The 26,764-nt window shown below is 39.1% G+C and overlaps 1 long non-coding RNA gene across 3 annotated transcripts in view; it reads left to right on the top strand.

Annotated features, from left to right (window-relative positions):
- Positions 1 to 26,764, top strand: part of LOC137458548 (uncharacterized) — a 52,250-nt gene that overhangs the window by 24,259 nt on the left and 1,227 nt on the right. For all 3 annotated transcript variants that reach the window (XR_010991815.1, XR_010991814.1, XR_010991813.1), the window contains 2 exons: positions 22,041 to 22,154; positions 26,404 to 26,543. This is a non-coding gene — a long non-coding RNA (uncharacterized lncRNA). The remainder of the gene's footprint in view (positions 1 to 22,040; positions 22,155 to 26,403; positions 26,544 to 26,764) is intronic.

The raw sequence follows: 26,764 nt of genomic DNA, 5'->3' as shown, positions 1-26,764 counted from the left end.
ATTTCATAGACTTCCAGCTTTTGAGATATATATATATATGTAAAAAATCATCAGTCTACCAGCTGTGGTGACCTCAGACACACAATCCAGATTTGCCAAGATATGGAAAGATCTGCAAAGAGAATTCTCAATGAATGCCTTGAGCAAGCTGCTCTATCCACCTCTGTGAGGTGTTGAATGTTACACCCAGCAATGATGACTGAATCGTCAATGCAGCGTTTTGTGCCTCTCCTGTGATATGACAGGAGGAAACTAACTAATTTGCTGGATTTCAGCCCTGCTGATGGTTGCCATTTGTGCTCTGTCCCCTGATTCCTGATTTTTTTCACCTCTGCAAACCCAGATGGAGCCATGCCTGGAGGTGACCAGAGCCCGTTGGAGGTACTGAGAGCATGATCAGAGGACGGTCGAGCTCTGGAATCACAGTGAATCACAGAATTGTTAGGGTTGGAAGGGACCTCAAGAATCATCTAGTTCAATCCCCCTGACATGGGCAGGGACACCTCATACTAGATCAGGTTGCTCAGAGCCACATTCAGCCTGGCCTTAAAAACATCCAGGGATGGGGCTCCGACCACCTCTCTGGGCAACCTGTTCCACTGTCTCACCACCCTCATAGGGAAGAACTTCTTCCTAACATCCAATCTAAATCTACCCATTTCTATTTTTTTCCATTCCCCCTAGTCCTATCACTACCTGACACCCTGAAAAGTCCCTCCCCAGCTTTCTTGTAGGCCACCTTCAGATACTGGAAGGCCAGAACAAAGTCTCCTTGGAGCCTTCTCTCCTCATGCTTTTAATACATGCACACTCTGCTCTTGAGTTTTTTTTTAAGAAACTGATCTGCAGGACACGTTTTCCAGGCAATGCTCCAAAGATTATAACTGCACATTTTTCCCAACCTGTTGATGGGTGAACCACAGTAAGTTCACAGATCTGGAGAGCTCTCCAGAGAGCTCAGTCTTACTCCCGGATCTCTTGGAATCGTAATACTGTGTTGAAGTATTGCAAGTTCTCTTATGTGATTTTTGAAAGCTTCCTTCTTCAAACCTTGCTGGAATGAATTTAGAGCTACATGGAAAGAATTATTAATTGCAGTTTAATGAATGACAGGAAAGGTTGGTGTCTGGCTCCAGCTCTGGAAATGCACTTGTATCGGTTTTAGTTTACCATTTAGTTTTACAGTCAACGAACTTGAATAACCAGAATGTTCTGAAGTGTCTTATTTTGATTTTTGTAGCAATTTGACTCTGGTATTTTATTTAAATCTTTCTGCTTGGTCCTTGACTGAAACATTTAACAATGCAAGAGTGGAGTATTTTGCTGCTACAGACTTAGACCTTCTGAAGAGCCTAATCAAACCCAGATTTTTTTTTCCCTTTAATTGGAAAATAAATGAGTCTTTTGCACTAAACACGAGCTAGTTAGAGCTATCATAAGCAACCCCCTATTAATCACGTACCATTTTTTGCAGCTGTGTACAGTAACTGACCTGCCTAGATACACTATAACTGAAGCAATTAAGGATCTTTTGTATTTTTTATGTAATTACCACTTCTGAGCCAGGTTGCTTAATACTTGGGACATTTGGGCATATAATTTCAAGGTCATTATATTTTTGTTCATCTCATTTCCTAGGAAACCTATTTGCAGACTAGCCTGAAGCATCCCAGATACTGTACATTAAAGTATGGCAAATTAATTTAGTGCTACCTCCTTCCACACAGTAGGTTCATGTCCATTTTTCCAATGTATAATACACAGTATGTTTTTAAATTGTAAACAATTCCTGTTTTTAATGATGCAAACAATGGAGAGACTGAATAAGCTTAAGGAGCTAACACATTTATCTCTACATTCTGCCATCTGTTTGAAACTGCTGATGTAATTCCAGTTTAAAATTACATTAGATCCTGCCTTCTGGACCCCTTTGCCTATTTATTTTATTTTTATTTCCCCCCACCCCCCCAAGGCTTTAGAGAAAGCAGTGCCTTCAGGTTGTTGACTACTTAGTATGAAACTGTGCCTTTGACTGTTTTCAATCTGGGCTTAAATATAGTTTCCTGGACAAAGAGGTGTAATAGAAGTAATAGCTTTATTTCCAGAGATGAAACTTATTCTCTGTGTACAGTTTGATGAGGCCTGTTTTCAGCAGTAGTGCTAGCAACCAGCAGATTTGTTTATACTCAAGAAATGGCAGAGATTAAGGGTTGTGTCCTTGCATACTCTATTGTCTAATGATGGAATTTTCAGTTTCATATCTGAATGTATTGTTCAGATTTAGTTTTATTTCTTCTGTGTAACCTTTCCTCCTTGTTTTACTGGCTTAATTAACAATCTTATGTTTCTTTTTCTTAACATCTCCTCTGCCTTTTGAGTCCACAGTAAAAGTTTTACATTTTCTTTACTGCTGGTGTATTGGGGCTGAATCACTTATTGCTCTGGATTTGGTACTAATGCTGACCTTTTAAGGATTTGTTTAAAGGGCTTTGTCTTTAGCAGACATATCAAACACATAGCCTGGTTTTTCATAGTCATATCAAAGTGTTGAAATCATAATTTAGATTTTAAGATGTTTGCATCACAGAAATTAAATGAATGTATTCCCCTTTACTTTGCTGGTGAGGGTTTTGGAGCACAAGCCCTATGAGGAGAGGCTGAGGGAGCTGGGGTTGTTTAGCCTGGAGAAGAGGAGGCTCAGGGAAGACCTTATTGCTCTCTACAACTACCTGAAGGGAGGTTGTAGCCAGATGGGGGCGGGTCTCTTCTCCCAGGCAACCAGCACCAGAACAAGAGGACACAGTCTCAAGCTGCACCAGGGGAGGTTTAGGCTGGAGGTTAGGAAGAAATTCTTCATAGAGTGAGTGATTGCCTGTTGGAATGGGCTGCCCAGGGAGGTGGTGGAGCTGCCATCACTGGAGGCGTTTAGAAGGAGTCTTGATGGGGTGCTTGGTGCCATGGTTTAGTTGATTAGATAGTGGTGGATGATAGGTTGGACATGATGATCTTGAAGGTCTTTTCCAACCTGGTCTCGTCTCATCTCATCTCATCTCATCTCGTCTTGTCTCTTCTATCTTCTCTTCTCTTCTCTTCTCTTCTCTTCTCTTCTCTTCTCTTCTCTTCTCTTCTCTTCTCTTCTCTTCTCTTCTCTTCTCTTCTCTTCTCTTCTCTTCTCTTCTCTTCTCTTCTCTTCTCTTCTCTTCTCTTCCATTCTACTTTTCAATATATATATTTTTCTTTTACTTTTTTTTTTTTTTTTTTTTTTTACCCTTGGTTGCACTGATTATGTACTACAGGATAGGCAGAAGTAGAAAGAATTTGGTAGAATGATGAAGTCTTGTACTGAAAAGTTTGTAGATTTATATTTATTTATAAAGAAAAAATATATCAAGAAAAAAAAACCATTTCAGGCTATTTTTCATGAGCACATTGTCAAAAGTCATGACAACATTTTGAAAAAGGGTACAGATTTTCAGATGCTTAAAACAATTTAACCATGCAGAAATCCTGAACCACAACAGACAAAAGCCTGAAGAAAATGTGGAAATAGATGGTTTCATTCTGATCCTTTTATAGAAAATGTAGATTTTTTAAATGATAGGCAGTTTTCCTAAATGTAACTTGAGAAATGCTTTAAAGTCACATGAAAACCAACAAAATTAATAGAATAGAATAGAATAGAATAGAATAGAATAGAATAGAATAGAATAGAATAGAATAGAATAGACCAGGTTGGAAGAGACCTTCAAGATCATCACGTTTGCTTTATGAGGAGAGGCTGAGGGAGCTGGGATTGTTTAGCCTGGAGAAGAGGAGGCTCAGGGGTGACCTCATTGCCCTCTACAACTACCTGAAAGGTGGTTGTAGCCAGGAAGGGGTTGGCCTCTTCTCCCAGACAACCAGCACCAGAACAAGGGGAGGCAGTCTCAAGCTGCACCAGGGGAGGTTTAGACTTGAAGTGAGGAGGAAATTCTTCACCGAGTGAGTTATTCGTCATTGGAACGGGTTGCCCAGGGAGGTGGTTGAGTCATCGTCCCTGGAGGCGTTCAAGAGGAGACTGGATGTGGCACTTGGTGCCATGGTCTAGTCATGGGGTCTGTGTTGACAGGTTGGACTCGATGATCCTCGAGGTCCTTTCCAACCTAAGTCATACTGTGATACTGGAAGGAAAATAGACTGGGTTGATGTGTAATTTGAATATATGATTTTGTCTTTCACTGTCTGGCAAAGTAGCAAAATGTTGTTATTAATAAATTTTAATTAAATGTAGAAATTGTGATAAATATGCAACTTTAGTCCTCTAACTGAATGGTTACCTGCAGGTGTGTCTATTGTCAAATGCACATCTTACATTTGCTAGCTGAACCTGCTTCCAGAAACGGCAGCGATTTTGGTAGATCAGTCACGGATCTCTGCAGGTTTCTGAGGAAGAACCTTGATCAAAGCTTTAAAGTTTAACTTTCTTAAATCAATCCCACCAATAAAAAAAAATATATATATAAAAAAATATATATAATAGTCACTGTGCTTTAATCATCATCAGGCTTAATCACAACAGACGTCTGGCGTTTAAAATGAACAGACTTAATGTGACAGACTGAGTGTAGGTTTTCTGTGTTTCATCCCCAGCCACTGAAATCAGTGGCTCAACTAAAGCAGTGGCCAACTGTCAGGAATGTGGGTGATGCTTTGGTGTTTCTTTGTTTATGCCTAGACTGGCCATCACCAGTGATGAAAACCTGCATCAGAGAGGTATAATACTCCCTCTACACTCCAGCATGGCCAACCCTGTCTGGCTGGACATGGAAAAAGTCAACAGCTTACTGTGGATATTTGAAGACTAAGCCAAACAGTATCTTAAGGGGACATGCAAGAAATCTGGGGAGGGACTTTTCAGGGTGTCAGGTAGTGATAGGACTAGGGGGAATGGAAAAAAATAGAAATGGGTAGATTCAGATTGGATGTTAGGAAGAAGTTCTTCCCTATGAGGGTGGTGAGGCACTGGAACAGGTTACCCAGAGAGGTGGTAGAAACCCCATTCCTGGATGTATTTAAGGCCAGGCTGGATGTGTCTCTGAGCAACCTGATCTAGTGTGAAGTGTTCCTGCCCATGTCAGGGGGATTGAACAAGATGATCCTTGAGGTCCCTTCCAACCCTAACAATTCTGTGAGTCTATGTTCAAGCCCACCCTATGTATCAGGTAAACCATATATTCCATATTTTAAAGTAAGACTATGCTCTGTGGTGGTTGATGTTGCTTTGATATCTGCAGAAAAGTTAAACTGGAGATGCCCAGGTAAAACAAAGAGCATACATACTTCATATTGGTCTGAAGCTGATGAACATGCAAAAATATTGTCAGTTAAAACTTGTAGTGGAAGCTCCTATCAGCTTCTTATAGATACAGTGATGCAGAGTAGAGCAAGGAGAGCTGATTTTCTGCTTTCGAAAGTATCATTACTGTATAGAGTCTGAGCAGTGTTTCCAAAACAAATAATTTATGACTCCACCCCAGCCTATGAAGAAAAATAATTAAAGTCACATTATTTCTTCAAATACTCAGATTGCAATGTTTGGTAACCAGCTGCCTGTTGTGGTAACACTCCTATTTCTGCACAGAATTTGTATTCCACATGAAATTAGTATACAAAATGAACTGAGTGAATGATTTGTTAGGAGAACTTTTTGTTGTGAAATTTTAATGAATATTTCATGATTCAAATTCAAAGCAACTATAAATATAAAGCATCAAGTTTTGCTGTGATGCATAAAACCTATTCATCATAACTGTTAAATATAAAGCATATTCGCTCCTGGTAAGAAACATAAATATGACAAGAAGTCCCAGAAAGTTGTAGTTATGGTTAAGAAGGAGCCTACATAATGAATACAGTAAAATTCCTCCCAAATGTTTTAAATAATGTTGTCTTTCCCAAGGACAGATTGCATTTCATCGGCATCATGGTTTGCAAATCAGTCAGTGTCACCAAAACTCAAACGCTGTCACTGCAGCTCTAGGACAATGTAATATTAAAGGATATATTTAAAATTTGCTTTAAAAAAATAAAAGAAAAAGGTCAAAGAATATGTCTTACCAAGTCCTGTGCCAGTTTAGTTGCAAGAATCTCCAAACGTTTTCTCCGGTGTGCACAGCAGGAATTTCTGCTCTTAAAGAGGTACTTTTGAAATGATAGATCTCTTCGACATCCAAAGGAACCTTTAGTAAATTGAAATGTTACACTAATGACATGGATGCTGTTTACCCTGGAGTAAAATAGATATTGTTTTTCTTGACAGCTATGCTGGTGAAAACATCTAGCACTTAAGCACATTAGTGTATGAGTTCATATGATGGCAAGACTGATTTTTAAACTGATTGGATAAATCTGATTTGAATTTCTTCAGTGATGGAGAGATCTTACATTTTCCTCCAGTTCTTTTCTTACTGTTGATTTACAGAACTGTCTCTCTTGAAATGAGTCCTCTGCAGCAGCTCTTGGTTCTTGTTTAAGGTCTTGTAAGACCTATGCATTTCAAGAGAAATTCAGTCCAGGTGAATTGCCCTATAAAACAATCCCATCAAGAAAGTCTGTGCATAAATTAAGTTACATAAATAACAGAGACTGCTGTCCCTGATCCTCTGTGCTGATAGGGCCCATCCCATTAGAAAGAGAAGCTCTGGAAGGCTTCTCTTTCAAACAGTACCACACTCTGGGTTGTTTTACAGAAAAGACTCCTGCTATGGCATCCTTTTGTTGAAAGGAGGGGAGACTGCCTGATATAAAGGCACAGACAGTGTTAGAATTTGGACGAAACATGGAAATATTGTGGTTGCTGTAGCCGTTCAGAGATGCAATAGAATTGAGGTTTGTGGGGAGGAACAGTCGTTCATATAGCCAGGATTCTGTTATGAAACTCCAATTAGAAACCTTCAGAGAAGTTAGCAGAGAATACAAAACGTGAGTGTGAAATAATGCTCATATTACTGATGAAATGTACTAATTTTCAAAATGCATGTGCCCAAATGTATTTACTTTATATGTGTTCAAAGGCATTGCTTATACAGCTTGAATCCCTCCTTAATACAATTCACAATGAGCTAGCTAATGAGCTTCTGGTTTCAAACAACTTGACTCCATTTTCCAAAGATGAGACCCTCTGAGAATCACATTGTTCTTATTTTCATTGAATATTTGAGTCTAGGTACCTTAAAGTTGCAAAATACTGCAGAACAGTCAGGTTCAGAAATTATTTAATCAGCAATCAAATGTCATTGTAGGCAGCATAGCAGTACTTCTTACGTCCCTCATTGCATGGTCAGGTTTTTTCATTAGAATCTGTGCTGGCCATTCTCCAAAGATGCAGAACTAATGCTGGCTGCAATTATCAGATTTGTTAAGCACAGAGAACTTGACAGGTATAGTGTTAATGATTGAAGAATAGCTAAGCAAGTCTCTAATCTATTGCTCATTGTTTCAAAAAAACTGGAGCCCAGCCCTATGATACTCAGTTATAATATGACTCAGAACAGCAGAATAAATAGCTCTGCACCTTTTCTCCCTGTGTGGTAAGTGTAATCATTGCTCACTAGTTTGCAAATAATGGGCTTTTTACTGGCAAATTCTTTGCTGAGAAATAAGCAAGATGGCTTTTAAAAAGTCGGGTTATGATATCTTCCCATCATGGTCATATTCCTACCCGCTGGAAAAATAATCTGCTGATAGGAGAGGGAAAAACATAGTCTAGTCACTACAAATATCAGTGCCTTTTAATTAGCCCTCAGCAATCACAAGCTATCATGGTGTGTATTGTACTGTGTTGATAAAGCTGTGAGGGGGAAAGGCTGCAGGTAACAGCTAGCTCTGAGTTTAGAACTACAGCATGTTCAGTGAAGCTTCTGGGTGTTGACACTTTCCAAGAACAATGGACATGTGGTTCACCTGGCAGAAAGAAAGAGGTGAGTTTGGACATAACTGAATCTTGGCAAAAGATTTGAAGTTTGCATTTGTAATTGTATTATTTATTATCAATGTATACCCTGCGTATTTTGAAATGAAAGATAAAATTATTGGTAATTCCAATACTTTCCTAATATTCCAATTTACAGAGCTGAAAACTTTCTGTTCTAGAGGATATAGAGCTAGTAGGTGAATTTAAAATATTTTGGGAAAACAAAAACTTCCACAGGGCACTTATTACTTATAGGAGGTCTCGGAACTGAACATTCAGTACTGTTATTGATCAGCCAAATTTAAAATCTTTTTCAATTCAAACTGCATCATCATCATTAATTCTCACGTTGACAGCTAAACTTGGCTTTCAATTGAAGCAGCCTTGTAATAAAACACAGTGGAAACACAATGTTTGTATCCTGAATATGTCCTTTTCCTGTATCTGCAGTCCATCAGTCTAAATCACCCTGCTCATTTTCCACTGGCTGATTAACAGGAGCCACAGAGAATGATATAAAAAATGAACAGTTTGATTAGTTTCTCCACTTGGTATCTTGGTCCCCATCCTGCTGTTATCTACCAACAGAGAATATTTTGATTGAAAATGGAAAAATGACCAGAGGAACCTAGAAGGCAGGGCAGAGGTATTGCCATTAAGAGCTGTTATTGGTGCCCATGGCTGAGAAAAAAGTAAAAGAAAAAAGAAGTCCTTCTTACATTCCCATCTGCAACAGTCTTTGGGCAACTTAAGCTGTCCGGCATGGCCATCAGAAGCCCTGCCATGGAGGTGCATGTTGCCAGGGCCATTGGTGTACTTAAAGTGACTAGCCCCTCTAGTGCTCCCAGCACACTTCTGGACCTGGGCTCCAGCACCCCAGAACCTGCCTGAAGCCTTCAGACCCTGCTTGAGCTCCTGACCCACAACACTCAGGCAGGGTGAGCAGGGCACCAGAGATGGGTGCCTGCTATCCAGATTAGTGGAGAGACTGGTCTTAGGGCAAGTGGGACACAGAAGGCAGCAAGCTGTGGGCTGGTCCAGTGTTGATCACCAGGAAGACAGGCTTGAAACCAGTCCAGGGTCAGTCTTTGTGTTGGGGTCTGAATGAGCAAAGAAGGCTAAAAACATCCTAGGCCGCATTAGCAATGGTATAGCTGATAAACTGAGGAAAATTGTTATCCACGTTTATTCAGCACTGAATAGACCGTGTCTAGAATATTGTACCCAGCTTTGGCACCTCTGATACAACAAAGCTATGGATTAGCTGGAGCGAATTCAGCAGAGGACCACCTAGTGCCTGGGAGCTGGAGTATTTGCACTGTGAAACAAAGGGAACCAATGGCTTTTCAGAGAAAGACAGGGCTTCAGGAGCACCTAAAAGCAGTTCTCAAAGTAAAACCATGAATTAGGTCCATTCAGGAGACACAACCAGAGACAAAGCTTCAGTATGGTCTGGGGTCTGCTCAGGAGCTAAAACCAGCTGTGTCTGAGCACAATTATGGCACAGGTCAAAGAAGGAAGGAAGAATAAGGCTTGAGTTTAGAAGCAGATCTTTGGCCTGTGTACAGGGGATGAGGGTGGAGGTCGCAGGTCAGGCTGGACGGGACCAATGAGGCCTGTTGGTGCACTCTTAACCCTGACAGATAAAGTGTGCTAAATATTAGAACAACCTCTATGATTTCGTATGAATGATTGCTGTTTGATAATGACTGTAATAATACGTATCTCTTCACTTTACTAAGTTAATCTACTTAAACATCAAGAAGTCATAAAGCCAGTTGCTTTGAGGAATATTTCTTTCTAGTTTGCTTTAAACGGTGCTTATAAAATTGAGTAATTTCCCTAAATGGACACCAAAGGAAGTGTGAATTTTAATATAATGGGACTTTTTTCTACAACAGTATATTCAAGGGAAAAAGTAAGAAGGCTTCAAGCTTCTTGTGTTTCAAGCAAGAGGGATGAAATTTGTGTTGGAAATTGCAATTCTTTGTGAGACAAAGCCACTTTTTGACCAGTAATAGCAAAGGCAACAAGAAACTGATGGTCTTGTAGGAATGGTAATTAGGAATACAATCTTGTCTCAGAATAACGCTTTTCTTTTTCTCTTCCTTTTCCTTGTATCTCTTCAGTGAAGGAAAATGATGGAATTTTTAGATTCAGGCTACCAGTTTAGGTCACTGCTGAAATACTAGAAGATACAAACCAATTTAACTCAAAGCCTCCACTGATACAATAATAATTTGTCAGTCTCTTTGTTGAAAAGTTAGATATTAAAACATGCATATCATTACCTATTGATCAGTACCTTGTCAGTACTTGGAACACTTCCATGTTGAAAGAGCAAGAAATATGATCTAGCTTTTCTGGGTATTTAATGACAGTTTTTCTAAAGTTTCAGATGGGGATCAAATGTTTGTTGCTTCTGTTGCAACCAAACAGACTGGACTAGCATCTAAGTTAGTTTGAGTTACTGTTTCAGGAGACATCTTTAGCCTATTGATGTAGACTTTTATTTTCCCCCCCTTTTTCTTTTTTCAGAACAAGGTAAGCTTTCCCTAAACCTAGAAGGAATAATCAACCAACTATTGTTGAGAAGCTTTTGGAGATCCCAGACGGATGGACAGCTCTAAATAGGATGGATGTGATGTAAAGACTAGGAACACTGTACAGAGAATTTGAAATTAAGGTAGTTTTGTAGAATTTCTCTGAAATTTATAGTGTCAAACAAAGTATGGTAGCTCTGTGATCACAGTCCCACCCTGGAAGTCATATGAGCTTCTGGCTTTATATTTCATCCATGCAACTTTGGACAGTTTGAACTGAGCACAAAATGAAGCTCAAACCATCCCTGATCAAACACAACACATTGAATGAGAGTCACTCTCTATAAATTAGGATGTGGTGGTAGAAACCCCATCCCTGGAGGTTTTTAAGGCCAGGCTAGATGTGTCTCTGAGCAACCTGATCTAATATGAGGTGTCCCTGCCCATGGCAGGCTGCTTGAACTAGTTGATCCTTGAGGTCCCTTCCAACCCTAACAATTCTATGAATACAATGCCAAATGAGAACTGTGGAAGTTATGTTGTGATGTTAGGGGGTAAGTGAGGAAATACATACTTCAGAACTTTCCTCCCTAACTAGTTCATAAAACCACAGGCAGCTGCTGATGTCTGTCTTGCAACATTGCATTACACTAGTACAATGATTCAGTTAAGGTTAGAAATCCACTTCTGCCTATTTGAAAGGCCCAAGCATAAATATGCACTCTTTAATTTCCTCAAAACTCTAAAAATTGGGAGGAACCAATCTTTTTCAAAATGAAGCCATTTGGTAAATATCAACACCTTCTTTTAAACTCTGATCTGATGTAGTGCTCTTCTAGTTTTTGTACACTTTGGGAATTGGACAGCTAGGTCTTTCATATGATAGGAGTTTTCTCTTTTTTTCTCCATGTGAGACTGTGTACAGAGTAGAATTCTCCTGTGGAATGTTGCACAGCTTGAACCACCAAAATTTTCTTTACCTGAACACATTACTCTGACTTGTTTGTTTATTTGTTTGTTTGTTTTATTTAATACCTCATTGCTGAATGTTTTTGTATATAAAAACTACCATCACAAAATAAAACACCAGTGCTGGAAACATCCTATTTAATTTTCTATCCAATTTGCCCAAGCAATTTTCCTTCATGAACTACTGCAAAAGCAGCAGAAACTGACAAAATGTAGGTCAGAGAAGGGAAGCTGTCAGATGCATCAGGTCCTGTAGCAAGGTGGAGCCATGCTGGTATATGCCATCTGCTGGGACCCCACATGCTAGCAGGTTCTCAGGTAATTGGTGTCCATAGAATCTGTCTGGAACTGTGACTTAATCAAAGGTAAACTTTTACTGAGTTGTAACAGTAAATGCCAACCAGTAAATCCAGTTTGAGCAGGTCACTTGTGAAGCCTCGTAGACTTCTGGTGTTTCAAAGGCCTGAAAGCTACTGCATTTCTCTGCAGCCTCAAGATATCTCTTGCTACATAGTTTTTCACATTTTAAACAAGATTAGTATTGGAAATGCCATGCTCTTCCTTTCTGAAATCTTAAGACAGGTTTTCCTGGTACCACACAAATAACACAGGGTTTTTTTTCAACCTTCAGATATATCACTGAAATTTGTGAAGAGTCAAAATGTTTCAATATTTCAAAACGTTATTCAGATTCATGTTTGAGTTGTTTTATTTTCACTAGGTAATTCACTGGATGAAGTATTCATAAAGATTACAGAAATAATAAAGAATATTTATGGAAATGGTTAATAGGAATTCAATAAAGTAATTGTACCCTTAAAACATTATTTGGTGATGTACGTTAAATCAGGTATCACAGGGAAACTAACACAATTTCATCCATGAATTCAGAGCAGCTCAAATCTTTAGGCTGCACACACAGTATGCATCTGAACAATTATTTACACAAATGATCTGTAGAAGGCAATGGCTTTGAAAAAAGAAATATCTGAGGTATTGACTACACTGTTTCATTGTGGTGCTTAACACTTCTAAATAGTACATGCTATGGACAATCAGTCTAAATTCCTTTCCAAGTTGCTGATGCTTAACAAAGGTCTATTAAACCATAGTTTTCTCTAGTTGAATTCAAAGCTTATAAATGCATTTCATTGGATTTTCTGAAAGAGTTTTCATTTTGCATGATGGTGCTGCAGTTGCGGGTTTTGATATAAAGTTCTCACAAAACAGCGTTGATTGTTTTGCTGCCATTAGTCCATTTTTACTGCATTCCTGCTCCCTAAAAGTTTTCTGTTTCTCTCCACAAGATCAGCCAACTTTGCTTTTAGGAGATTTATTCTTTATAAATCTACTACTACTTATAACTAATGATTGTGCTGCTGACTTGAAAAAGATTTTCTATGAGGCTGCTGTAACCTGTGTCCAGCTGTCTACATCTTCCTGGGAGCTTATTTGCATAGATGAGTTTAGACGAAGTTCAGGAATCCACTAAGAATTTCTTGCCATAAACTATGGCCCCAAAAACATTTCTTCCCAACACAGGAAATATTTTTTTCTGTGAGAGTTATTTTATTCTTTTACTTTTGGCAGTGGGTATTTTGACATATATCAAAAGCATTAATCTTCTTTGCACAACATAGATCATCAACTGAGAGTGGAATTTACAGTAGCCTGTTGAGAAAGTTTTCTGTCAGTGTTGCCTTTCTCAAAAGCCAAAGCAGCTGGGCAGACAGACTGTGTTAAGACCACTTGTTAGTTCCAACTTAGCACTGTCTCCATGACAGCTTTAGTTGGAGCAAACGTTTAGGTCATACTACTCAAACAGAATTGAGCAAAGGCTGAATGTAGCAGTGCAGTAAAAGCATTGATGTTTTAACTCTGCATTTGATTTCCTGTAAAAACTTGAGGATACCTAGTTGTAAATTCTCTACTTGAGAGAGCTGGGACAGCTTGTGTTTGAAGCAATTGCTGCTCCATCTACAGAAATAATTGGATTAAATAGGAAGAAGGAGATAATTAAATATGCAAGATTTTGCCAGAGTAAAAACTAGACTTACATTTTAGAGCCTGAAGAATGTAAGTACTTAAAAACCGCTGCATTTATCTCAGCTTCACAACAAAAGTAATCAAGCTGCTGACTTCCATGCACATTTGTGCAATCAAAGGCACTGGATTTCCACATTAATAAAGAAATGTATGCATATATATATATAAATATAATATGTATTCTATTCTATTCTATTCTATTCTATTCTATTCTATTCTATTCTATTCTATTATATTCTATTATATTATATTATATTATATTATATTATTCAGAATACACAACCTGCTGAATAAACAATGCCAAACATCAGCTATTGTATCATTTACAACAGTGACACAAATACATGTAACTTTGTATTGGGTGGGTAATCAATGAAAAAGAATGACTAAGAATCCACATTAAAATTTTCATGGGCACTGATGGACCCTAATGTGCAGCCAGCTTATTAAGGAATGAAGTCCCACTTAATTTACCCTGGCTTATAGAAAGTTCAGGGAAGATTCTGGTCAAGGGAAAATCAGAATGAGCATTCATTACATGGCAGACAAACAGTCTTAGAGTAGACATTTTCCTTATTATCACCAATACAGAATTATGTTCAACCCATTAAAGTATTTCAGATAATGCCTGCTGCTTTATATAAAGTACTGATATTCCATTTAGAGCAGCAACTATATCCACTGGGTTTGCAGGAAAATTTATTTTCCATGTGCTTGTGGAAAATAATTGTACTGCCTCTGAACCCCCTGTTATTTATCCAGTCACCTTATTGCTAAGGCTAAACCAAATGCATACTATTTACTATTTCTGTTTAGCTGAGCCGTTAAACATACTACTATGTTGCACTCTTGCAAACTGCATAGACTGAAAGATTTAAGATTAAATTATCGGTCTAGAAGCCTGGGAAAATTCCTGTAGACATATTGAAAACACTTCTTTTCAACAGTCAGCTAAGTATCAAGGCTACTTAATGATCAAATCAAGATCTGCAGACACCACAGCCTGCACACTCTTTCTTAGAAGATTTTAATCTTTGTCCTTGTCCTTCAGTGGAGTTTCTTTCCAAAGCATCTTGGCTTAATAAATGCCTTTCAAGAAGGCTTCAGTACAAGTGAGAGAGTACTTGTGCAGCAATCTTGAGTTCTTATCAGCTGTATAGTGATCAGGTGAAGGAATAATTGATTTCAATCAGCAACACCTGTTTTTATAATTGCTCAAGTGATTATAATTCAATAAGAAAAAAAGCCAATTTAACTATCTTTACTCAGGTATTAACCTCTGATATACAGCACAAGAGTGTAATTGCAATTGGTTAAATTCCCTTAAGAAAACCATTGATATCATACTTTTATCCTATTTTGATCTATATTTTTTTCTTAGTTTTCCTTAACTATTTACTTTTCTTTCAGAATAAAATATGTTTGTACATTCTCAGTTGAAAGATGCCCATTGCTATCCATCTTTTACCACTGTCAGATATGCCCTTTCTCTCAAAAGGTTCAGTTCTTTTCAAGTTTCCAATTTTCCTCATAGTTATCTTTTTATGACTTGCCATTTTCACGACAGCACTACATTGTTGACACATAATTCAATTTGTGATTTCCTGTTTCCATTTTTGCAAAGCTGTTGCTTAGCCAGTTATATTCTCCCTCCATTTTTGTGCACTCTCTCTTTCCTTACCCAAATATAAATATTTGCAGTTGTCCTGACTGAGCTGCACCCAGTCTTTTTTCTAGGCATTTCTCCATTTTGTAAAGATCATTTGTATTCTCAGCCTGTATTTCTCCATTCTTACAGTCATTCTCAGCTCCGTGTTGTGTGATTGTGAAGTTTGCAGGCTCCCTGGTCCATGTGCTAGGTGTGTAATGAAAATGCTGAATACTAAGAAGTCCAAGAGATGTTACTGCAGACCTCTTCTCAGCACATCTCATACTGTTTTTCTTTTTTCCTTTTTTTTTTTTTTTTAAATGAGGTTTTCATTCTGAAAACAGAAGTTAAGATAAGCCACCTCTCCCCTCCCTCCTCATCTTTCCCCTCCCTTCACAAATTAAACCAGGAAGTTTTTCTTCTTCATATCTTTTGGCGTGCCCCTCTCCCTGGCGGGTTCTCAAAAATAATATCACATCTCCTTGTGACAAACGTCTGATCCAGGGTATTCCATGGTGAATCTTTTTCGGCATAGTTGATCTGAAAACATCCAAATATGTTCCGTGACCTGCTCTAGAAACCTGTTTTAGTTTTCATTTCTGGTCTGTAAGTCATTGGTTTGCAGCTGTGAAGAGTGAAGGAAAAAAAGAAGAAGAAGAAAAAGAAATTAAACACACTCATGCTCTTAGTCTCATTTGTCCATACCATTAATTGTTCTTCAAGAAGCAGGCCCAAAACTTTTCTGATCATCTGCTCAGAACTGATACAGAAAGTCTAACAAGACACTACTTACATGCCTCAGCAGGTATCTCACACAGGCATTTCAAATTTTATGTCTATGTACTTAAATTATTTATTTTCATGGTTCTTTTTACCTGGCCTGGTTTCTACCTTCTGTAGGCTTTTTCCCTACCTACAATATGAAACTTTGCAACTCATGCTCTCAACTAGGTGTGGTAGAATGTCACTCATCTTGATCACCAAGCACTAGAATGCAGAGTGGCGGCAAAGTTTTCTTCCTTTTGTTTTATGACAGATACAGTTATACTTTATCCAACCAGCTGCCGGCATGAGTGTTTTATGATCCCGCTGAAATAATAACACATAATCCAGGTTTTGCTTTGGCGCCAGTCACGAGCAGGAGGAGCACAGCCGCCTGGGGACATTGTTGTCAATTGCATCTCCATGGTGCCACCTTCCGACAGGCTGAACGCAGCCGCTTGGCAGCCAGTCCGAGAGCCAGCGCAGTGCTGCAGGGGAAGAGGGGTTTAGGTAGCGGGACTGACCCTGTGACAACACATCTGCGTCACACTGGAGAGATGTGGGTGTGAGGAGCAAAAAGGGAAACTTCAGGAGCATGATCTGGAATATACCTTGCTTTTTGTACTGCTTGCAGAATGAACAGATGAAGGGAGAGGAACATCTTCCTTATGAGGAGAGACTGAGGGAGCTGGGGCTCTTTAGTTTGGAGAAGAGGAGATTAAGGAAAAGTGCCAAGTGCAAAGGAAAAGTGTCAGGAGGATGGAGCCAGGCTCTTCTTGGTGATGCCTAATGACAGGAGAAGGAATAAGGGGTGGAAGTCGAGGCATAGGAAGTTCCCTGGAAACATGAGGAAAAGTTTTTTTCACTGTGTGATCTGGTATAGGTGATCTTGCTCTGGCAGGAGGGTTGGACTAGATGATCTTTTGAGGTCCCTTCCAGCCCCAAACATTCTGTGATTCTGTGATTCCTTTCAGTCTACTGGGCACTAAGGCTCAAACATTGTAGAAATGCTGGTTGTCAGGTTTACATAACTTTAAATGACCAGAAATGAAAGAATGACTGAAAAGTGGACGTTTGTTTGTTTGTTTTCAATAGAGAGACAGCAGGACTGATGGATGTATTTTAGGTGGAAGGAGAATTGGTGAAGCTGTTACTGAAGGCTTTCTCAGTGATGTGCAACAGATACTAAGTAGTTTACATGGAACTGAGAGCAAACACAAGCCACACATCTCATCAGCATGAGATGCATGTCTTGCACTCTTGCTCCCAGTGTTTCTTATTTCCTCTGTTTCTTATTTAACTTCACACATAAGATAATAGGACAATGTAGACATGTAATGAATGCTACATGCTGACTCAAATCCTTCCTTCAAGTAGTCAGTCGAGTCCTCTGAATGAAATACCACAGATACCTATGGATACAGTTATTATAAATTAAGAGACTCTATTGATTTTTCTTACACATTAAAGAGCACCTGTATGTACCTGGTTAAGGAGGACTCAGAAATGGGCCCCTATCCATTAATGAGCTATCTTGCTTATTTTTGACATAAATCTTAAAGGCAAGATTGTTGAAAATGCATAAGGAAAATTTAACCCACCTCAGCCTGTCTTGACCTCTGATACTCCTCAAAGTATTATAGTTACTGGGGTAGCTTTAGTAAAATGATTAGAATATTTGCCCTCTAATACTTCTAAGCATTCTACTGAGAAGCCTAAAAATAAATTAAAGCAGGGAAATCAGCAGATATGCCTACAATATAGTGTGGGGAAAAGAAACTGACAGAGGAGTTACTCTTTTGAGAAACTGTTCCTCTTCACAGTACATCTCTCTTAACTCTTCTGAAATGCCATGAGGCACCCATACAAAACTCAACAAATCACAGAAAATTAAATTCCTGTCATTGCTCAGTTTTAAAAGCTACATTTTCTCTGACCTTTTTCTTGTAAGGGCTAGTGGCAAATGTTTTTCTATGAAAAGTTGACACCTGATACTCAAAATGTGAATTGTTGTGCTTTGTTTTTCCCTCCTGAGGTTGCAAATAATTATGTATTGTTGTCAGCTGTATGGACATAATGCTTACAAGGCAGAAGGCTTGAAGAAACCAGGGGGCTGGGACTTTCTGTCCATGAAAATAGTGCTGCAGGGAGAGTAGCCTAGCAGTAAGCAGTCTTAACAAAGTCTAGAAAATGATAACTATTCAAGAGGCTTTTCTTTTGGTTTGTTTGCTAGTTTTGAATTGATATTCTCAGTGGAGATATCTGGAACATTGCTTGTTAGCATCAACATGAGGCAAAAATTCTGTCATGTCATTTGAAAAAATCTGAACTTGATTGAATCACAAACATGCTCCTTGGTACAGGACCTGATCACATAGGTTTCTCTTTTGTGACTATGACTGTACTCTGCCTTATCCTCTGTAGAGATCTTGTCTTGTCTAAAGGGGCAGTTGCCATCTGGGGAATATTGTAACACATTTTTACAGAGCATGTAAACTAGATTTTGTCTTTTTGTTGTTGTTGTAACCCTTGCTTAGTGCTGGATCATGATGTATGGCAAAACATTACTTACATAAGCCTACTTACACAAGACAATCTGTAAAGCAAGTGAAAATCGCTTATCATGGCCACAACCTAGAGATAATTTTGCAGATCCCCAAAATATGCTTTCTTACCACGTGTTTCTTTCCTTCATGGGAGGGCCAAGGTTTTCTACCAAAATATATCTGCAGGCTTCTCTTAAATACAAAATAAAACAATTCAAGCCACAAATGTGGATGTATTTGTTCAGAAGCTTGCTGAGTTTTCCAGGTCACAGAAAACTGTTTCCAGTCAATACAAGAAGAGAGCTAAACCACTGATTTGTTTATGGGTGAATAAAAATCCTGTGGCTTTAGAGTGCTTTGTGTGGGGAGCAGGAGAGAGAGAACTGAGGAAGGCAGGGAGTTGTTCAGCTTTTTTCCCTGTAAAATAAAATCATGTTATTTATGTGCTTGTTTCACCAGCATTCAGTACTCCTTCAGGTTTTGAAATAAAATCTTTCTTTAACAAGCCTTACTTGACAGGAGTAACAAAGCCTGGATTGAGTATAAATAGGGGTCAGTTCCAGAAGTAAACATCTATCTGTATTAAAACTGGGTCTACTAATCATTTGCCGAGGCTTGATCTGGTTCTTCTGCTTCCCTAAGTAGAGAAAACACCAAATCTTGAACTCTAGTTTCCTCCATATGCAGATTATGGGACAGTTGTCACCTTTGAGAATTGCAGAGGGCTGTTAGGAAATACATTAATACAGTTTGTATCTCCTGATCTTAGAAGCCTTCTAGTTTTCTGTCTTTTGAAAGATAAATCAATGGGGTGTACGGACACTTCTGGAACTATTCCTTCTCCCATTATCTCATATAGCATCCTGGCGTAGCTGTGCGTGTAAAGAACTACATTTTGGAAGCACTATACATATTTGATATGTCCCTATAAACACCAAAGTAAAATCTGCTGGTCCAAACCAAAGCATTCGTATAGGAATTGTAATCTGAAATAAGGCATCTGCCTGAGTGAGTTTGTGTGGTTTTGTGTGGGGGTTTAAAGGAAAGAAAAATGCTGGGATCCAGGAATGATTAATGGAAGTTAATCCAGAAATGTTGCCGCACAGCATTCCAAGTAAGAAGACAGGACTGATTCAGCCTGTGCAGTTTGTATGCAAATTGATCTTGCACAGGGAGAGAGATTGTTTTTGACAACTTGACTCTAGCAATGCTGCAAGGCACCTAGAACGGTCCTACTTTCTGTTTTCTCCAGTTCCTTGTATTCCTTGAGGTGCTGATAATGAAAGACTTCTGGCCAGACCAAATGTAGCTCATGTTGACAGAGACAACAAATACACATGGTAGCTTTCATATTTCTCTGCAAAATCTCTTGACTTTTTTCATGCCTTTTCCATAGGGCAAGCTGTGAACCAGCACACAATTTCTGTCACCTGTGTTGATATTTCAGCAGTAGCATTACAAATATGTAAAGATGTGCAGGTCTTTAGAGAAAACATTCAGACAATTATGTTTGAATGATCTTTGGACTCCCTTTAAGCTTCAAAGGAACTGCAACACTTTCTCCTTAACCTCCATAATTGCAGCTAAAAAAAAAAAAAAAAAAAAAAGGCAGATTTTAAAAAGAAATCATGCAATCTAGAAACATACTTTCCATCTGTGTATTACGGCTGAAATCCAAAATAGGCCAGCTGGTCATAGCACAGCTCACATACTCACAGTATCTGTCCTCTGAATAAGTCATTTCATCATAAACAGTGGAAAGGAAAAAAAAATGGAGCCTTAGCTTCTCTGATTTCTTCTCTCTGTTTGACACTCAAAAGGACTGGAAGGTACTAAAAGATTTCTCTCTGATGTTAAATTTGATATTGTCATTGTCATTGCATTTTACTTGCTGCTCAAATATGTCTTTTTAAAACTGCGATCCAGGATGTGGAGTGGAATGTTTGTTGTGGCAAATGCCTCTCTTCATTGGAGCAGTTTGGTCTGGCAGCATTCCCAGTTTGCTGTAGATTTAGCAAGTAAGTTGTGTACAATCCCTTGATTTTTGTTCTTGCTTTTTGTGGCACAGTCTCTATATCTTGAGAGCTCCTGCAGTTTTACAGTAGTGTCTTTTAGCACCTACATTTTATATCTAATTGACAGGGATGAATCCCAGCAGACTAGAAATTCCTCTTTAAGTAATGGGAAATCTCTCCTTTCTTCCCCTCCGCATTATTGATTTTGCTTTGGGGATCTGGGACTGTGCACAGAGACTGCAGCCTTCCCTGGGCTGGTATGTTTTGTACAAGTGATTAGGCTGAATCCTTTTAGATAAAGAATAGAGATGGAGAATCAGGTAGAAGAGGTGGGATGGAAGGTAAAAACCACGGCAGTAGTACCCTATGATCATGAAGGGGAAAGTTAGTCATTGCAGTCTTATGAGATGACCTAATACAGTTTTGATCAGATACAATGGATATGAAGCCAATGACCAAGATCTATCTGAAACATAAGCAGTGAAAGAAATATGAAAATGACTGAGGAAACTACTGCAGTTAGGAAAGGTACTTAGCAGCCTGTTAGTGTGGGGGCACCAGATTATGTGAAATTGGAAGAGGGTTTTCATGCTGCCTAAGTTCTTCCTATCTTCCTCATCTGTAGTTTAGTGAGCCCTCCCCATCTGTCTTGGTGGCCCTCCACTGAACTTGCTGCAGTTTGTCAAAATCTTTCTTGCACTGGGGTGAATTATGTTGAATGTTTCTAGAACTAGAACAAATGGCAGCTGAACTTATAGTTTGGTGCTTTACTGTTTTATCTGTTCTTACATTCTTAAAGTATGAATCTCGACAGACTGTATTTAAAGCGCTTTGTCTACATAATGACCAGATTTCTGGATGCAAATTAATATTGGGTTTGGAGTGGGAACACATGGAAAAGAATGTCTGTTTTCACAAAAGCAACCAAACCCCTTGCCTTGTGTACATTGTGGTTTCTATCCACATTCACATGTGCACACCTATATTATACTTCTGTGGCTAAATAACTACAAGCCCAGCCTTACTCCGGACTCTCGGAAGAATACTGCTATGCTTTGTAATTTCAGCTGTGCATCAACATGATACTTTCTCCTCATTCATTCTAATTGCATGGTCTTTTCTTGTGCTATTTAAAGGACATCAACTTGTTCCATTAATTATTTTTTTTCTTTAATAACAAAATGTCTCATTCTGTAATTAGTTAAAAAGTTGTGTTTACTTGATACAGGTTTACTAGCATTACAGAGTTATTTAGGGAAATGGGAACCATTTGGAGGTCTCTAGCTCAACAACCAACTCAGAGGAGGGCCATCTCAAAAGTACAGCAAGTTGTTTAGGGCCTTGTCTGGTGGGTATTTTAATACCTCTAAGAATCAAGGTTCTGTGTCTTCTCTGGTCTACCTGATACAGTGTTTGACTGCTCTCCTCATGCAGATTTTTTTCTTAGATCTAGTTGATATTTCCTTTGTTGAAAATGGTGTCTATTGCCTTTTGCCCTGTTACTATGCATTGCCAAAAAGTATCTTCTCTATAACCACCCTTTACTTATTTATGCTGTAGTTGTTTGCAGAGCTGTATGAATGGCTGGTGAAGAAAGATGTGTACTCTGAACAGCTGTCAAGTTGAAGCAATTCAAACCATAACCTGCTGGGCAGAGGCTTCTGCGGGAAAGAGGTACAGCTAGTCTAAGCAGCTGGACAGAAAATTAGTAGTATTGCCTGGGAATACACAAGGAAGGGCGTAAATCTGCCAAAAATGCCTCTTTATGGCTCTGCTTGTTCACAGTTGGAGAAATTTCCCCCTTTTGCCAGCTGTACAAAATTGCCCTCCAAAAGGTACCAAAATTTAGAAAAGAGCAGGAGCCCCTCCTTGCTGGGATTTTGTGACACAAAGCTCCACACAGGGCTGGTACTGATACAGGACAATTGATCCCTGAGACAATATTTGAAGTTTTGGTCTCTCAGGAATGCAGCTGGAACAGAGATCTCTGTGCATTCTCCCAGATCTCTGGTCTCTCTCTGTGGCCTGGCTCTCATTGTGGGCACATTCATCTCTTATCTTTATGGCAAGGTATGGGCCACATGCACTTCCTGGGTCAGTACCCACATGAACAGCTTTGTGCAAGCGCATCTCACTGCTTTTGAAGTCCCGGTGAGATCAGGTGAACTGCAAAGCTGGCAGTCTTTTCATATTTGCTTGGATAGTATTATATGCAATAGATTCTGCTTCCTATCTCAGAAATTGTTTGTTCAAATCCAGTTGTGTGTGAGTGGCCCAGGCACAAACAATTGTTGCCATTCAAGCAAGATTAGGTGTGGTTTACATCCTTCCAGATTTGTTTCTTTGTGTTTTTGTCCTTAGAGATGCCTTGTTTTCAAGATCTCTGCTTAATTCTTTACCTATACTTAGCTTTACTCTGTTAAGTAATACTGATGAAGTTTAGTAAGAGTTTGTTACATTGAGGTCTGCTTCTGTATTAACTTACTGTAATGAAAATGTAAAATAACCAGAGCAAACCTCTATTCTAACTACACATACAATCAAATATGCCTTCAAGTAATTGGATCTGTAGGACAGAAAGCAAAACATTGCAAACGGTACTGGTTTGCCGTAATTCATAATCCTTTAAGCATATAAATCCACCAGACAGCTTAGAAGTGCAATTTCTGCCACCAGCGATGTTGCAAATGCACTTGCATACTTAGTACTAAACTATGGCATCAAGCAACAAGCTATGCTCTAGGGATTGTGTAGAGCTCCTATCACTCCTGTGCCAGTTTTGGGAGTTTTCATGTCTTAGGGAGGCACAGTGCCTCCAGAGCTGCTCTTGCATCACTATTAATTAGGGCGCAGTTTGCACTCCTCTCTGCATCTTGTCAGCTTCAGTGGCTGGTGTGCAGGGCGAGATAGTCTCGTCCCCTTAGTGCATGCCATAAGAACTGCTGCACTGCCTCAGACGGAAAGTCCAGCCAGCCCAGCACGCATTTTCTGACAGTGGCCTGCAGCAGATGTCTTGAGAAAGAGAAACAGAACAAGGCAATTACAGAGAGATACTTCTCAGTGGTTTGCTGGGAAACCAGGAATGTGGAGGTTTCTTGAGCCAGATAGCGTCTCCATGCTTTAGCATATGATAGCTGTACGGGCAGCCAGTGAACTTGTTTTAATCTCCCTCTGAATTGTTTTTACTCTTCCTGCCTCCCCAATATTTGATGGCAATCCATTTGATAATAACTGATGTGTGAAAGAGTGATTTCTTCTCCTGTCTTTAAACTTACCACCTGCTTACTTCACTGGATACTTTCCCTCCCTGCTCAACCTCCCATTCCTGCACTATGAAAAATCACCAAAACCACTCAGCCCCAGTGGGCAGCAACTGGAACCAGTCGCCTCCTGTTCACTGCTTGCACAAGGTGTACAAGATATTTTATGCCCAAGTTTTGAACAAATGCACACAAAAAAAATGGGATACAATTTGTCAGCCACCCTCAAGGACTACCTTGTATTTAGGAGTGGAGAAGGCTAAGATGCATAGCTTCTTGCCACAGACAATGGCAAGGATTGGGGCAGAGATCCCTTTCTGTACCAAGAAGAGAAATGCTATTAGGGAATGCAAAGCATGTTTTGAACAGAGTAGTTCCAAAGAAGAACGTGTCTCCTTTAAGAAATACCCGTTAAACTTAATTGAAACATCTGTGTGAAATTCATTACATTGTTTTCTTTCAAAAAGAAATGACAGTTCAGTTCAAAGCTTTTGATTTTTCTTTAGAGGAATGCTTTGTCTCATTTCAAAATTAAGTTTACTGGAGTTTTAATTTTAAAGAAAACAAAGAAAATGAAGAAAAATGCAGTGAAAGCAAGATAGCCTGCTTTCACTTCCATTGTGAGCTGCTTCTAATAAAAAATGTTCCTCAGAAAAACAACAAGGCCCCTCCACCTTCTCTAATATGAGGGATTAGACCTGCTAGAAAAGTGCTAGTGACTTCATCTTCAAAATAATCTTTGGCAGGCTGCATGTACTACATAGCCCAGACCTAGTGACTGATAATTATGATCAAAGTTACATTTTTACTATGTTTGCTATATTTTAAATTAGATTCTAGGTAGCTAATTTCAAGAGAACCAGAGAAGGGTACTTATAAAGCTGCATTGCATTTCTTCCTTCATTCTCTTTTTCTGTCAGCGTTTTCCACAAAGGAGCCAGGATTTGTAACCTATCAGCTCTGTAAATGGAATGAGAAGCAGAATTTAACATATTAACTTTTACTTTATTATTTTATCTCCTATTGGCCCAGCTGACATTAAAATCAAAATAGATGTCTTTGTTATTCTTAGAGGAGACCAAGGCATGAGCTGATATCAAAAGGACAGCTGAACAACAATCCGTATCTCCCCACAGTATGAAAAAACCAAACAACAAAGACATTACAAAAGCTGATATTTTCCAAAGGCCTTACTTCACTTTTTTACCCTTTTATTTTATTTTCATTTAATTCCAGGACAGGCATAGTGAAGTAAAATAGGTAAATAGGTGTTAGTATTGCTAGCAGTCTGGTAGAGATTTTGTGGGTGCAGGAAATAGATTCTAGGAAGCAATGACTGAATATTCTTGATAATGATATTTTTTTTTTCTAGCAATTGATCAGTATTTATTTTAGGAAATGTCTGAAATATATGCAATATCAATAAACTCCAAAGGAGTGTTCTCCTGTAAGTCAGTGTGATTGCCAAAAGACTACTGCTACGTAAATTAAAATCTGCTAATTGTTTCGTGTTGCCAAATGTTTAACTGGCCTCTGAAACTTGGCATACACAATGAAAATCAGTTACCAAATGGATAAAACAATAGCAATTATGCAGGGAATGGAATCTGGTTCTCTTCTGTTTGGTGCTGAGATGGAGTGCTGTTCTGCCTTTATCACATGCTGGGTGAGTGGTGAGATGCCCAGTACACAAAGGTAGTTGTGTGAGGTGCAGAGAGCTGGGCAGCTTGCAAGAGCAGATGCAGTTTGGCTCAGCATCTCTGGGCTTAGTGAAGGAGCACACAGCAGAAGGTGTAGCAGCAGTTAACAGCATCATATTTTACATGCTGGGAGGCTTCTGTATGCTGGTCTACAAATCTGAGCTGAAGGGTAGGGTGTGATTGAGAGAAATTGCCAGGGAAAATTGTGTCCATCATACTGTCTTGGTCTTTGAAGCTATCAGTCTTTAATGGCTTCTGAAGGATGGTAGATTCTGAACTCAGGGTTTTTTTTTTGTTAACTGCCTGCAGTTAGACATGATACTTGTTGGTCAAAGAGAGGAGAATATATTCTACATGTTTGTTCTCTGTCTCCAGCCAATCCTGCCTGGACTTGGACAACTACAGTGAGATTTCTTTTGGGCTCTCCCAGCATTTTAGCTCATAATTCATCTCATTCCAAAGAAATGGTGCAATAGCAATGCCCATTTCTTGCCACCAGCTAAAAAGAAAGCCTAGATGACTGTGATGTATGTGTCTACAGTGTAAAAATATCTGCAAGTTAGGTGAGATGAAGGGCTCATTTGCAATCTCTACAGACTGTAATCATTATGAGCTTCTGAATACAAACACCATTCTGGCTGTGTGTCAAAGATTTGGCAAGATGTTGCTCTAAGAAGAAAAATGCTCATGCTTGGTTTCTTTGATCTGGCTGTGGAAAGCTCATGCAGGAACCAAGCCTGGCAGCAGTAAAAGAAAGGTTAGGCTTAGAGCAATTCTTCCACATGGCTACATTTGATCTTCCACAGGCTGCTGTTTCCCTGTACCTACATATAATATAGTTATGACATGTAATACTTATATTGCATTGCTAATAAAATTATTGCAACTCCAAAGTCTGTTCCACAGAAGTGGAACAGAAGCAGAGATGTTGGCAAGCAACACTAATCTCCCTTGTTTGCATAGGTTTTTGTTCTCAAAGGCAAGAAAAGATGTGAGGCTTGAGGGTCTTGCAAGACTCATTCCCTGTATCATCCACTGTGATCTGACTATGCAGGATTACCCCAAAATGTGCTGAATAGCCACAGAGTCATGTTAACTTTCTGGTAAGTGACCACTGAAAATGCAATTTACAGCTTACTATCCAAACATGTAGTCTCAATCTATTTATAAAACCCCTCCTTATCTTCAGCACAGTCTTTTGTATAGTCTCTGCAGAATGAAGCAGTCAACTCAAGCTACTGACATGCTTTAAAGAAGAAAAATACACTATTGATTCCTATGTCAAATAAAGTTAACTGCCATCTCTGAAGTATGAACGAAAACA

This window comes from Melanerpes formicivorus, unplaced genomic scaffold (genome assembly GCF_026170545.1).
Source record: "Melanerpes formicivorus ecotype bairdi unplaced genomic scaffold, bMelFor1.0.p_v2 SCAF_258, whole genome shotgun sequence".
NCBI lineage: Eukaryota > Metazoa > Chordata > Aves > Piciformes > Picidae > Melanerpes > Melanerpes formicivorus.
The sequence above is the reverse complement of the archived record's forward strand: the minus strand, read 5'-3'. Positions and strand labels throughout refer to the sequence as shown.